The sequence below is a fragment of the Lipotes vexillifer genome, unplaced genomic scaffold, assembly GCF_000442215.2.
Source record: "Lipotes vexillifer unplaced genomic scaffold, Lipotes_vexillifer_v1.1 scaffold1136, whole genome shotgun sequence".
NCBI classification, from domain to species: Eukaryota; Metazoa; Chordata; class Mammalia; order Artiodactyla; family Lipotidae; genus Lipotes; species Lipotes vexillifer.
The window spans coordinates 403,576-415,868 of record NW_006769631.1 but is presented as its reverse complement, the minus strand read 5'-3'; the positions used below and the strand labels follow the sequence as shown (position 1 = coordinate 415,868).

At 46.5% G+C, this 12,293-nt stretch overlaps 1 protein-coding gene across 1 annotated transcript in view; it reads right to left on the bottom strand.

Annotated features, from left to right (window-relative positions):
* GASK1A (golgi associated kinase 1A) overlaps positions 1-12,293 on the bottom strand; it is a 37,027-nt gene that overhangs the window by 22,400 nt on the left and 2,334 nt on the right. The window lies entirely within an intron of this gene.

Sequence of the window (12,293 nt, the reverse complement as noted above, 5' to 3'; positions counted from 1 at the left end):
AGGGAAATGGGAATTATTCCATTTCCTATTTTACAGATGAGAAAACTGAAAGGTCCAGAGGGCTAATTTGCCCAGAGTCACACAGCTGGCAAGAATACCAGTATTTTTAATTAAAACTAAAAGTAGAAATGGCCATGGACAAAGAAGTCTGTTTGGTTTTGTTTTTTCCTTCTACAATAAAAAGAAAACTATGTTTTCAAGTTGGATTCATAACCTGGATTCTCAAAGTTCTGGATACCACTAGGGAAAAATAAATCATCTTTTAAAAATGTTTCAAGAAGACAGACTGTTTTGATCCTTCTCTAGGCCTCACTTGGCTTCAGACAACCTGGGGAAAGTTGGCAATTGTGCAGTTGTGCAGAGAGAAAGGTTCGAAACGGCCATGAGCAGATGTCCCTGTAGGGCCACACAAGCAAAGCTTTTGGGAAAAGAAAAGCTGCTTTGATTGAACTGTAAAAACATCCTCTGAAGAGAAATATTCAGCTGAATAATAAAGAGCACTTTAGAGAAAGTAGTAAAGGGAATGATGCATGATGTACTGGAAAGTTTGCTGGTGGAGCCCAACTGACCCCACTGCTACACACTGGCCAGTGGAACACGCCCCCAAGTCTCGCATCCAAAACACACGCACAGTCTCTTGCGACGCTGGTGGCAGGAGGGAAAGGAGAATGGTGTCTGGTTCTACAGTTGCTCTGTTTCTCCTCCCTCCTCAAATCTCACCTTCCACCCTTTCACCAAGACGCCCCCCTTAACTTCTCAGAGAAGATGCCCACTGGACCAGTAGTCACATCCACTCACAGCTGCAGAGGAAGCGCGGTGAAAAAAGAGAGTAGCCAGAAAAACTTTGGGGAAGACACATTTGAGTTCTAGATTAGCTTGTGCCCTTCTGGGTTGAGTTACAATGGGTGAGATACACAACCACTCTGCCCCATTTCCTCAGTTATAAAATGGGTGAGAATGAGATAATTCCTCCCTCCAAAGACTGGCATGAGAAAAAAATGAGTCAAAATATAGAAAGGACCCACTACATAGTTTGGTACATTTACATGGTGGGATCAGGGTTTCTGTCCCCACTTTCCGAACCCCCTCTATTTTTCTGGGATCTGAAAAATTTCCACCACCACCCCTTCCTGGGTTTTGGCATATTGCAATGGGGACATTTGGGAGTACAGCTCAAGGCAGAGACAGAAAGAGAAATTCTTTCATCATAAAACCACAAGCATAAATTAGGAGGAGGCCACCTGAGCAGTGAGAAGGGTCTTGCCCTGCAGAGGCTCCATCCAAAGATAATCCAGGATGGAAGAGGAAGGAATCACTTGGCTTAAAAGTATATGGGAGGGCTTCCCTGGTGGCGCAGTGGTTAAGAATCTGCCTGCCAATGCAGGGGACATGGGTTCGAGCCCTGGTCTGGGAAGATCCCACATGCCACGGAGCAACTAAGCCCATGTGCCACAACTACTGAGCCTGCGCTCTAGAGCCCTTGAGCCACAACTACTGAGCCCACGTGCCACAACTACTGAAGCCTGCGCACTTTGAGCCCACACTCCGCAACAAGAGAAGCCACCGCAATGAGAAGCCCGCGCACCGCAAAAAAGAGTAGCCCCCGCTCACTACAACTAGAGAAAGCCCGTGCGCAGCAACGAAGACCCAATGCAGCCAAAAATAAATTAATTAAAATTTTTTTTAAAAAGTATATGGGAAGTTGAGGAGAAAAAGGGTGGGAACCAAGAAGGACGTATGCACAAGGCCTAAAAGGAAAAGACTGAGATTTTGGCTTCCCTAACAACTGTAGGAAGGGGACCCAGGAGAGTAGTAAAGAGCCCGGTCCACTGAGAAGCTGTGGGCTGTGATGGGCTGAACACAGGAGCCGCCACCAAACTCCCCATCATCGCCTCCCTCCATACAGGGTGCAGGCAGCTCTTAAACATGAAGTGAAAGACAGGGTCACTTTTGGAATCACGTGGACCATTTCTTTAAAGTCTCTATTGAATTTGTTACAATACTGCTTCTGTTTTTTGTTTTGGTCACAAGGCATGTGGGATCTTAGCTCCCTGACCAGGGTTCGAACCTGCACCCCTTGCATTGGAAGAAGTCTTAACCACTGGACTGCCAGGGAAGTCCCCACTGATGGAATCATTTGTTCACTATTCCTTCCTCCTCACCCTGCCATGGCTTCACTGAAGATAGAATACACTTCCTCACCCACTGTCCTTGACCTCGGTTGTGTGACTTGCTTTTGCCAATGGAATATAAGTGGACAAAACACAGGCCACGTCCTACTGGAGGCTTTAAATGTGCTTGTGTGGTGTTTGCCACCTTGCAAACTTGTCCTCCACCATGACAGGAGCATGTCCCAGGCAAGGCACCTGGAGCAGACCTGAACCCAGTCCCCAGCCTGGACCTAACCCAGCCACCCCCTACTGGGCCCAGCATACCCACAGCCCTGGAACCAAGATCAGGGTATATATTGCTGTAAACCATTGTGATTGTGGGGCTGTTTGCTACGCAGCATGATCACAGCAAACCCTAACTAATACAGATCCTTTGGTGATTTCTTTTGGGCTCAATGTGTGCCCTTTGTCAGAAAACAGTAAGGCAGTTAAGTAATGTAGTGGCCCTTCCCTTGACTAATAAGGGCATAGTGGTGTCACTACAGATGCATGACAGACTCTGACGACGATGATGGTGCAACCCGGTCATGGACACATCCCGTGAACCAGTTTCTCCCATGAGATGGGCGGATGGCATGGAGGATGCCTTCTGTCAAATGAAAACCAGAGCAGTCTTTTGAGAAGAACTTTTTGGAAAAATTCCAACATACACTGGTGGGCTTTGCACAGACACAGTTTGAGAAACTAGAACATTTAGAGAAAAGGACTCGATTACAGTTAGTACTGTAATCACCAGCAGGAGACTTTTTCTCATTTCTAAAGGGCCACAGGAAAAGGAAAGCTCTTCTTCTTTGGAAAAATTAGTCAGGACTTGGCCTCACTTTGGGGCACCAACTCTCCCTTCCCCAGACTACCTCCCAGAACGCCCTGCTATAAACTCGGACATCCCAGGCTCATCAAATATGACTTTCACCGGCTGCTGCACAGGAACGAGCTGGCAGGGACAGAGGCAAAGCCATATTTTCTCAACTCCCAGATGTCAAAAAAAGACAACGAAAACCTGGTCCTCCACTGAACTGCCTTGGCAGGTGGGATAACATGCAGGGCAGGGAAGGTGGGGAGAATACAGAGATTGCATGTTCCTCTCCCCATCACAACAGACAGAATCACAAAGCATTTGTACAGTGTTTCTTGGTGGGAGTTTCCTGGGTGGGAGAAGGGGCAGAGGGAAGCCACATGGTGTGTGTGTGTGTGCGCGCGCGCGCGCGCGTGTGTGTGTGTGTGTGTGTGTGTGTGTGTAATAAGAAACAAGTTTGGCTCTAGTTCTGGAGTCATCACTAAGGTGTGACAGCCCCTTCTGTTCCATCCCCCGACCTCTGCCCTCTACTTAGCAGCCCCCACTGGCTGATCACTGATTTATCACTACTCAGACTCTGGGTGAGACTGGTAGAGATTTTGCAATTTGGAATTTCTGTTCCATTTTTTAAAGACCAGTTAAATAATTTTCATAACAAAACCATGGCTCGGGTGAGAGGGAATACGTAAGCATATTTTCAGAGGGCTGGATTAAAACCACATGTTGGTCCTGTGAGTAACACCGCAGGCTAGACCTGCTCAAAGTCTGCTTCTCTTGGATGAACCCAGAATCAGGCCCTAGGCAGGGGGAGCTGGGCTGGCCCAAGACTCTGGGGGCAAAGGCGACAGGCACAGCCAGTTGGACCCTCTAGGCACAAGGCGTCCCTCTCTCAGTCAGATCTCCGGGTCCTGGGAGGCCAGAATTGTTCGTGCTACTGTGGGCAGAACCCCAGGCTGCCTGCCTCCTAGGCCACCACCCAGCCAGGCCCCTTGCTCAGCTCCATTGGAGAGCTGTGATTCTCCTTCCACATCAGCAACTTCAAGACAAGAAAGGAACTTTTGCCCCTGTAATTTCTGGTCCAGCCAACCTCTAGGCAGGGGAAACCCAAAGGAATGATAATTAATATTTATTCAGTGTTCACTATGAGCCCGAGACTATCTGAAGAACTTTACTTCTATTAATTCATTTAATCTGTATGCCAGTCTTACGAGGTAGATATGAGGATTACTAACCCATTTTACAGGTAAGGAAAACAAGGCATAGAGAAATGAGGTGACCCAAACTTCACAGAGGACAGCGTCATGACATGAACCCAGGCCATCTGGTTCCAGAGCCAGTGACCTAATAACTGGGTCACTCTGGAAAGGGGCTGCTACCAACAGCCCCTGCTCCAGCCCTGATTCCAGAGGACTGCACTGGGTCTCAGGGGTAGGTCCTGCTCTCAAAGGTTTAGCTCTTTGGGATTGGTCAGTTCATCTGTAAAATGAAGCTTGAGTGAGATCAATGGTAGGTGACAGCCTTTTTGCACTGGACAAGTTGAGGGAAAATAAAATGTTTTCAGGCTACATTTATTCTTCTTTAAAAATGAAAATAACTTATTGTGTTTCATGCTCTACTTTATTACATAGAAGAATATCAGTGAGAAAATGCCACCATTTGACCCACTCAACTCTGGGCGTACTTGAGAGGTAACATTAGAAGAGGGTTTCTAATAATCTGTTATCCTCAAATTAAATCCAGGGCTTGACTCAAAACCACACAGGTTCTATGTCTTCTGCTCTGTCCAAAAGAAGATGGTGCCCAAGTTCCTTTCAGCTCAAGCACTCTCAAGACTGTAGCCAGGAAACTGAACATATCTGACATATACAGACATTTCTCCAAAGAAGACATACAGATGGCTAAAAAGCACATGAAAAGATGCTCAACATCACTAATCAGTATTAGAAAAATGCAGATCAAAACTCACACCGATCAGAATGGCCATCACCAAAAAGTCTACAAACAAACGATGCTAGAGAGGGTGTGGTGAAAAGGAAACCCTCTTACACTGTTGGTGGGAATGTAAATTGGTACAGCCACTATGTAGAACAATATGGAGGGTCCTTAAAAGACTAAAAACAAAGCTACCATATGATCCTGCAATCCCACTCCTGGGCATATATCCGGAGAAAACTGTAACTCAGAAAGATACATGCACCTCAATGTTCACTGCAGCACTATTTACAACAGCCAAGACATGGAAGCAACCTAAATGTCCATTGACAGAGGAATGGATAAAGAAGATGTGGTACTTATATACAGTGGAATATTACTCAGCCATAGAAAAGAATGAAATAATGCCATTTGCAGCAACACGGATGGACCTAGAGATGATCATACTAAGTGAAGTAAGTCAGACAGAGAAAGACAAATATCATATGATATCACTTATATGTGGAATCTAAAAAAATGATACAAATGAACTTATTTACAAAACAGAAATAGACTCATAGACATAGAAAACAAACTTACAGTTACCAAAGGGGGAAGGGGTGGGAGGAGGAATAAATTAGGAGTTTGGGATTAACAGATAACACTACTACATTTAAGATAGATAAACAATGAGAAACTATATTCAATATCTTGTAATAACCCATAACAGAAAAGAATCTGAAAAGTATATACAGATACATATATATACATATATATATATATAGCTGAATCACTTTGCTGTACACCTGAAACTAACACAACAGTGTAAACAACTATGCCTCATTTTTTTTTTTTAATGAAAATCTCTTTTCCTTACCTCTTCACCTTTCCTTAATCTGCCCAAGTAAATGCTCTCCTTGGCACACCTGAAATAAAGCATTTTGAACACATAAAGGCACTACAGGTATTCAGCCTTGGGGGATTTATGGCAGAGATGGGGGCTAAAGGTTCATGATGGGGGACAAATTGAAGCTCTCCTAAGGCTCAGATCTGAATCTCATTCACCCCAAGCAAATGAGTCCATGGCTCTCTGCCCAGGTTCTGCTGCTTAGCTTCCACAGCATAACTTCAGGCACATAGTAACCTTGTGATGTGATGGAAACTTCCTGGTTGAACAATGGCAATAGCTAGTGCTAGAGGTAGAAAGGAAGACCAAATGAAATCTCAGAAAGTGATGGTTCTCATTCCGGGGAAAGAAAATAAACAGGGGGGAGAGCCCCAGAAAATACAAGCTCTAAAAACAATAAAGAGAAGAATGTTACATTTCAAGATAGCAGACATCTATGATCCAAATGAATTCGCCACACCCTCATGAAAATACGAAAAGCAATTCAAGAAATTGTTTCAGCAAAGGGTTCAGCCAAAATAAAAATTATTTTTCAAGAACTTTAACAGAAACTGAAATTTCAACTCTTTCCACCCACTTGGCTGCATTTTATTTAGGACATAAGGGGCTGTAAGGTGTTTTCAGATTTGGGGATTTAAGAAAGCCTAGGGGACTTCCCTGGTGGTGCAGTGGTTAAGAATCCACCTGCCAGGGCTTCCCTGGTGGCGCAGTGGTTGAGAGTCTGCCTGCCGATGCAGGGGACACGGATTCGTGCCCCAGTCCGGGAAGATCCCACATGCTGCGGAGCGGCTGGGCCCGTGAGCCATGGCTGCTGAGCCTGCGTGTCCGGAGCCTGTGCTCCGCAACGGGAGAGGCCACAACAGTGAGAGGCCCGCAAACCCAAAAAAAAAAGAATCCGCCTGCCAATGCAGGGGACATGGGTTTGAGCCCTGGTCCGGGAAGATCCCACATGCCGCGGAGCAACTAAGCCCATGCGCCACAACTACTGAGCCTGCGCTCTAGAGCCCGTGAGCCACAACTATTGAGCCCATGTGCCACAACTACTGAAGCCCGCGCACCTAGAGCCCGTGCTCTGCATGAGAACCCACCGCAATGAGAAGCTCCCACACTGCAACTAGAGAAAGCCTGTGCGCAGCAATGAAGACCCAACACAGCCAAAAATAAATAAATAAATTTATAAAAAATTAAAAAAAGAAAGCCTAGGAAGTGGCCCTTGCAAGCATTAGAGCTCTACTGGAGGACACCGCCCGTCAGGAGGGAGGCTCTGGCTGGGTAACACCTGAGCATGGGTTTGCCTTTTCAGTCGCCATCGTTCACTGTAGTGATTTCTGTCAGTGGCAACTGAGCTGTTATCTACAACTGCCTGGAAACCAACACGTGACTAGAGCACCATGAAGTGGAGGACACTGGGAGAGCCATGTGATGTCAGGCACTTCTGAGACCCTCAGGGCACAAGTGTGGGGATTCAAGGTAGCTAGGGCAGGAGGCAGGCAACTTCCTCCAAAGGGACAGTGTAGGGCTGAGGCAAGGAAAAGTGTTGCTCCCCAAATTCTGCTACATCACAATCTTACCCTTTTATACTGCGTAGCCCAATAGGGCAGGCACTGGGTCAGGAAACAGGGACACGAGCATGAGGAAGGCTTGGCTCTGCCCTTAAGCAACTCACTGTCTCATTGTAAAAATGTGAATGATACAATCATTTGCCCCAAACCTGTTTTGGCCACCCCAAAGCCCCCCACAAAACTGGCCTTGCCTACATCCAGGGCATCTATCTTCCTAAGGTTAAAGGGGTGCAGATGGCAGAGTATGGAAAGCCAGGGAGCAGAGCTGGGTGCCACTCCCCAAGGACTCCACCACAGTCAGATAACATCTCACATTTGTTTAGTGTTTTTCACTATATGGCTAGAACGATGTTGTTTCCAGACATTCTCACAACAACCCTGGAAGGGAAGAAGGAATTCTCACCATGCCCATTTTACAGATGAAGGAATTGAGGCTCAGAGAGACCTAGCCATTTGCGCAAGGTGGCACACCAACTAAATAGAAGAGCTGGGATTCCAACTCAGGTCTTCAGCCTCCAGAGACCAAGTGCTTTCCTGGACACAGGAGCCAGGCCTGGGGATTTGGGAACACACACGGGAAGGATTAGCTAAGGCCCTTGGGTACTCATCCAGAAGCATTTTCTTTTCTTTTTTTTTAACATCTTTATTGGAGTATAATTGCTTTACAATGTTGTGTTAGTTGCTGCTGTATAACAAAGTGATTCATCTATTCATATACATATATCCCCATATCTCTTCCCTCTTGTGTCTCCCTCCCTCCCACCCTCCCTATCCCACCCCTCTAGGTGGTCACAAAGCACCGAGCTGATCTCCCTGTGCTATGCAGCTGCTTCCCACTAGCAATTTTACATCTGGTAGTGTATGTATGTCCATGCCACTCTCTCACTTCGTCCCAGCTTACCCTTCCCCCTCCCCATGTCCTCAAGTCCATTCTCTACATCTGCATCTTTATTCCTGTCCTGTCCCTAGGTTCATCAGAACCATTTTTGTTTTTAGATTCCGTATATATGTGTTAGCATACGGTATTTGTTTTTCTCTCAGAAGCATTTCTGATGCTCCCAGCTGACACGAGGGAGCCAGTGCCAGCAAAAGGCTTTAGAAGACCTGAGAAATTCCTACGTCTGTCTCTTCATTACACGAGCTGGGAACCTGATACCAGCCGAGACACGGGAGATGATGGGCTTCATTATCCTTCAATAAATACTTACCAAACATCCACTTCAGAAAGGCAGGATCCTAAAGGACACCCTGGAGGACACACAAGAGCTAGACTCTCTAGGTCCAAACCCCAGCTCCACCACTACTGAGCGTGTCATATAACATCAGTTTTCTCACCTGGAAAATGGGTATGATAATGGTACCGACCTCAAAGAATTGTGGGGAGGATTCAATTAATTTTAATAAAGTGCTAAGAACAGGGCACTGCATGTATTTTTATTGGGATTACTCAGCACTATTATTTAATCCCAGGATTATTAAATCCCTGCAGAGCTTTGCGACTCCAGTACCTTCTTTAGGTTACTATCCTGTGCCTCACTCTCTCCAACTGTGAACAGCTGGTAACGGTTAAGTCACAGCACTCTGAGGACTGGTAAGTCATGGTTGAGAGGAAGGCGCATTGGGAAGTCTTAGGAACTGATGCTAAGATATATCCTCAGAGCTACCATTTGCTCAAGTGACAAAAAGAGCAGCCACTGACTCCAGCTTGGCAAGCCCAGTGCCCCAAACTTCTGGACATCGGCTGTGGAGCCCCAGAGAGGGTTAAATACTCTTGGAGAGAAGCTTGCCAGCATGAGAGCAGGGCTCAGCCCTGAAATGCCTTGAAGATTAGCCCTTGGGAGGGTTAAAACAAAGCTACCCTTGGAATCTGAGCAAGTTTATCAGATGGGCAGTCTGTGGGCTGAAGGGGAAATAAAGGGACCCTCCTGTGCGAGGGCTCATGGGGCATTTCCTGACAACCATGGGGCATAGAGCTCCTTCCAGCAGGAGGCCTGGGGCTCAAAAGGACTAGGGAGGAACTGGGCAGCCATGTCTAGGGGCACGGATGGAACCATCTTGGGGGCACGGAGGTCCTCCCTCCAGGAAACTCCATGACTGTAGCCAGCACTGTGGAGCACCTCCTGTGCCAGGCTCCATGCCAGGTACTTGACTCACAACAGCTCATTTACTGCCTGCAACCTCCCTCTAGGGAAGGCATCACTGTTCACATCAGGCGTTGAGGAAACTGAGGCACAGGGAGATCGCGTCTCGTCCTCACAGCCTCATAGCTAAGTGGCAGAGGTGGGATTCAAATCTGGGTCTGGCTGACTCCATCAGTGTATTAACTAGAATTCTGTCCCCGCTATTACAGAAGCCTCAAAGAACAAGAGTTGTTTCCCTCCCTGCCACCCTTCTGCAAGCAAGCAAGCAAACCTGGAAAGCTGGCCTCATCCTGCCCCAAGAGAGAATAAAAAGCCTTTGTTTTCAAAAGCCAAGGCTTCTAGAGGTGAATTAAGCTAGGCTTTCTGTCTGATATTGGGTTACCTAGGTGAGGGCTCGATTGGAGCCAAACAATTCAATTTAGAAAAAGCAATGCTGTTGTTCATCTAAAAATGGTGGATGAAATACATGCCATTCCTCTCTGCCCTCCTGAAACCTCATAAAAATGACAGTAAAGGGCTCTTATTTTTAAGGGACAAACCCACAAGGATAAAGAGAACTGGGCAGGAGGCAATGGAAGCAAAATTCAGGACGCTAGAAAATAGGTGAGTGAATGGCAATGGACTTAGCAGACCACGAAGGCTGAATTCTAAACAGGAAGGCGGAAGGGTAAGACTCACCATGATTTACCCTGCAGAAGCCACCCCGACATGTCCAGAACTGGTGCCACCAAGTACCTCCAGAGGTGGGGGTGAAGGTGAGTCAAAAACAAGAGGGTTGCTTGAAAGTCTACTTAAGAAGAAGCTAGCCTCCGCCTTGTTCCATGCTGCTTGGCCAGATAATGCACCCCTGCACCTGGCTAAGGACTTGGAGAGAGAAAGCCAGGGAATCTGTATACTGGGGAGCATCTGGCACAACTGATGGCAGGGAACTATACTGCCCTATAGTAGAAAAGAGAAGCTTTAAGAAAGCATTTACACACTGAACATTGAAATATTGCAGGGCCCCCCCGCACCCCAAGTAGCCAAGAAAATGGCTGAAAAGAAGACTCAAGTTGTAGAGAACACAATTATTTGCATCCCACCACCATACACACACATTCACACATTTGCATTTTGATGGATCAGCCCTAGCAATGGCCTAGCTTGTCCCCATAGTCATGGAGTCAGTTTGTTGCTGCAGCCATTAAAAGCCAAAGCTTCCACAGCACTGGCTACTTGAGGCTCTTTAAGCCACCAATAGGCACATCCTGACAGCCTAACCACAGTTGCTATGCCTCTCACCTGCCCTTCCCCTGGCCCCCATGACTAGCAGGTGGGTGGTACCCACGAGTACACAACCCGGAAGCACAGCGAAATTCAGGTTGAGTGGAGCAAACCTTTGATCACTGGGAGAATGAACCCAGTGGATAAATTCAAGTGGTCCTGAATTCAATTTGTGCAGCATCTTGGTAGGGCCATAAGATCCTGCAGTCAATTACACTTAGCAGCCAGCTTAAAAATGGATCCTCTTAACATCTCTCCCTGCGTCTCTGTGTGTTCCTTGAGCTTGCACTCACTCTCCAACAAAACAATAGCACACAAACTTTCTGCCCCAGGCTCAGCTACTGGAAACCCAGGTGAAGACAAACCAAGACACATCATCATTGTGAAATTTCAGAACACTGGGGGAAATACCCTACAAGTTTCCAGCGAGAAAGAAAAAAACTGAAACAGGTGTTATACAAAGTAATCAAGAATAAGAAAGGCTTTGGCCTCATTACTGCGACATGGAAGGCTAGAGCACAACTGAGCAAATCCTTCAAAATCTGACAGAAAATGATTTCTCCTTAGAATTTTATATTCTGCCTTAGAATTTTATACTCAGCCAAACTATCAATCCCACTGTGAGGGTAAAATAAGAGCAGTTTCAGACATAACAATGTTTCCTAATGGTTTACTCCTCAGCACCAGATCACTTGGACCAATGCAGCTGTCAACACAAACACAAAGGCAAGCATAAAATTTGCAGTGCGATGGGGGTTCCAACTGACGGGAAAGTTAGTTTCTAATAGAGCAAATTAGGCAAAAATGAAGTCTAAATCAAAACTACCCTTGAAAATCCCTTAAGAAAGAAAGAAATTTATACACATCTATTTTTCCTCCAACCTTAAAACAGAGGCTGAGTCTTTTGTCTCAAACAAATAAAACCACAGAGTTGGGAAATTCCAGTAGCACACTCAGCCTCCGAGACCATGTGTCTTGAGAAACACTTGGACCATCTCTACGAAGAGATTCTGGGGGAGGAAGGTCTGAATGCAGACCCACTTAGCTCCATTCACATTTGGAAGAAGACTAGCAATAATTAACACCAGATTTCTAATCAGCAGAGTTTCCGTGTTGTGCAGTTTCTGGTAATAAGAAGAATCCAAAAAGGATGGGGGGGTGACCTTGAAAAAGGTCAGGGAGCTGCCTCAAGGGCAGCTGGGGGCCTTGAGGAAACACAACCTTAGGTGGGAAAAAGGGTGCCTGAGGAGAGGGGCAGCAGCCTGCAGGATAAGAGAAAGAAGTGAGCCTAGGATCCAGTTGGCAGGAAGCCTCTCTAGCCCGTGGAAATTCTTTCTCCAAAGCAAGCTTGACTGCCCTCTCACTGGTCATGTAAATTTTAAAAAGTAATGTTGCCCCAGACACCCCGCAATGCCAGCCCTCTGATGACAACCCGAGGGGCCCACCTTCACCTTTACCTACGCTGTTTCCTAATTTCTCACTGAAGCTCCTGGCAAAATCAGGTGTTTCTGGAAGTCAGGAGCTGTCGCCCCCCCCCCCCCC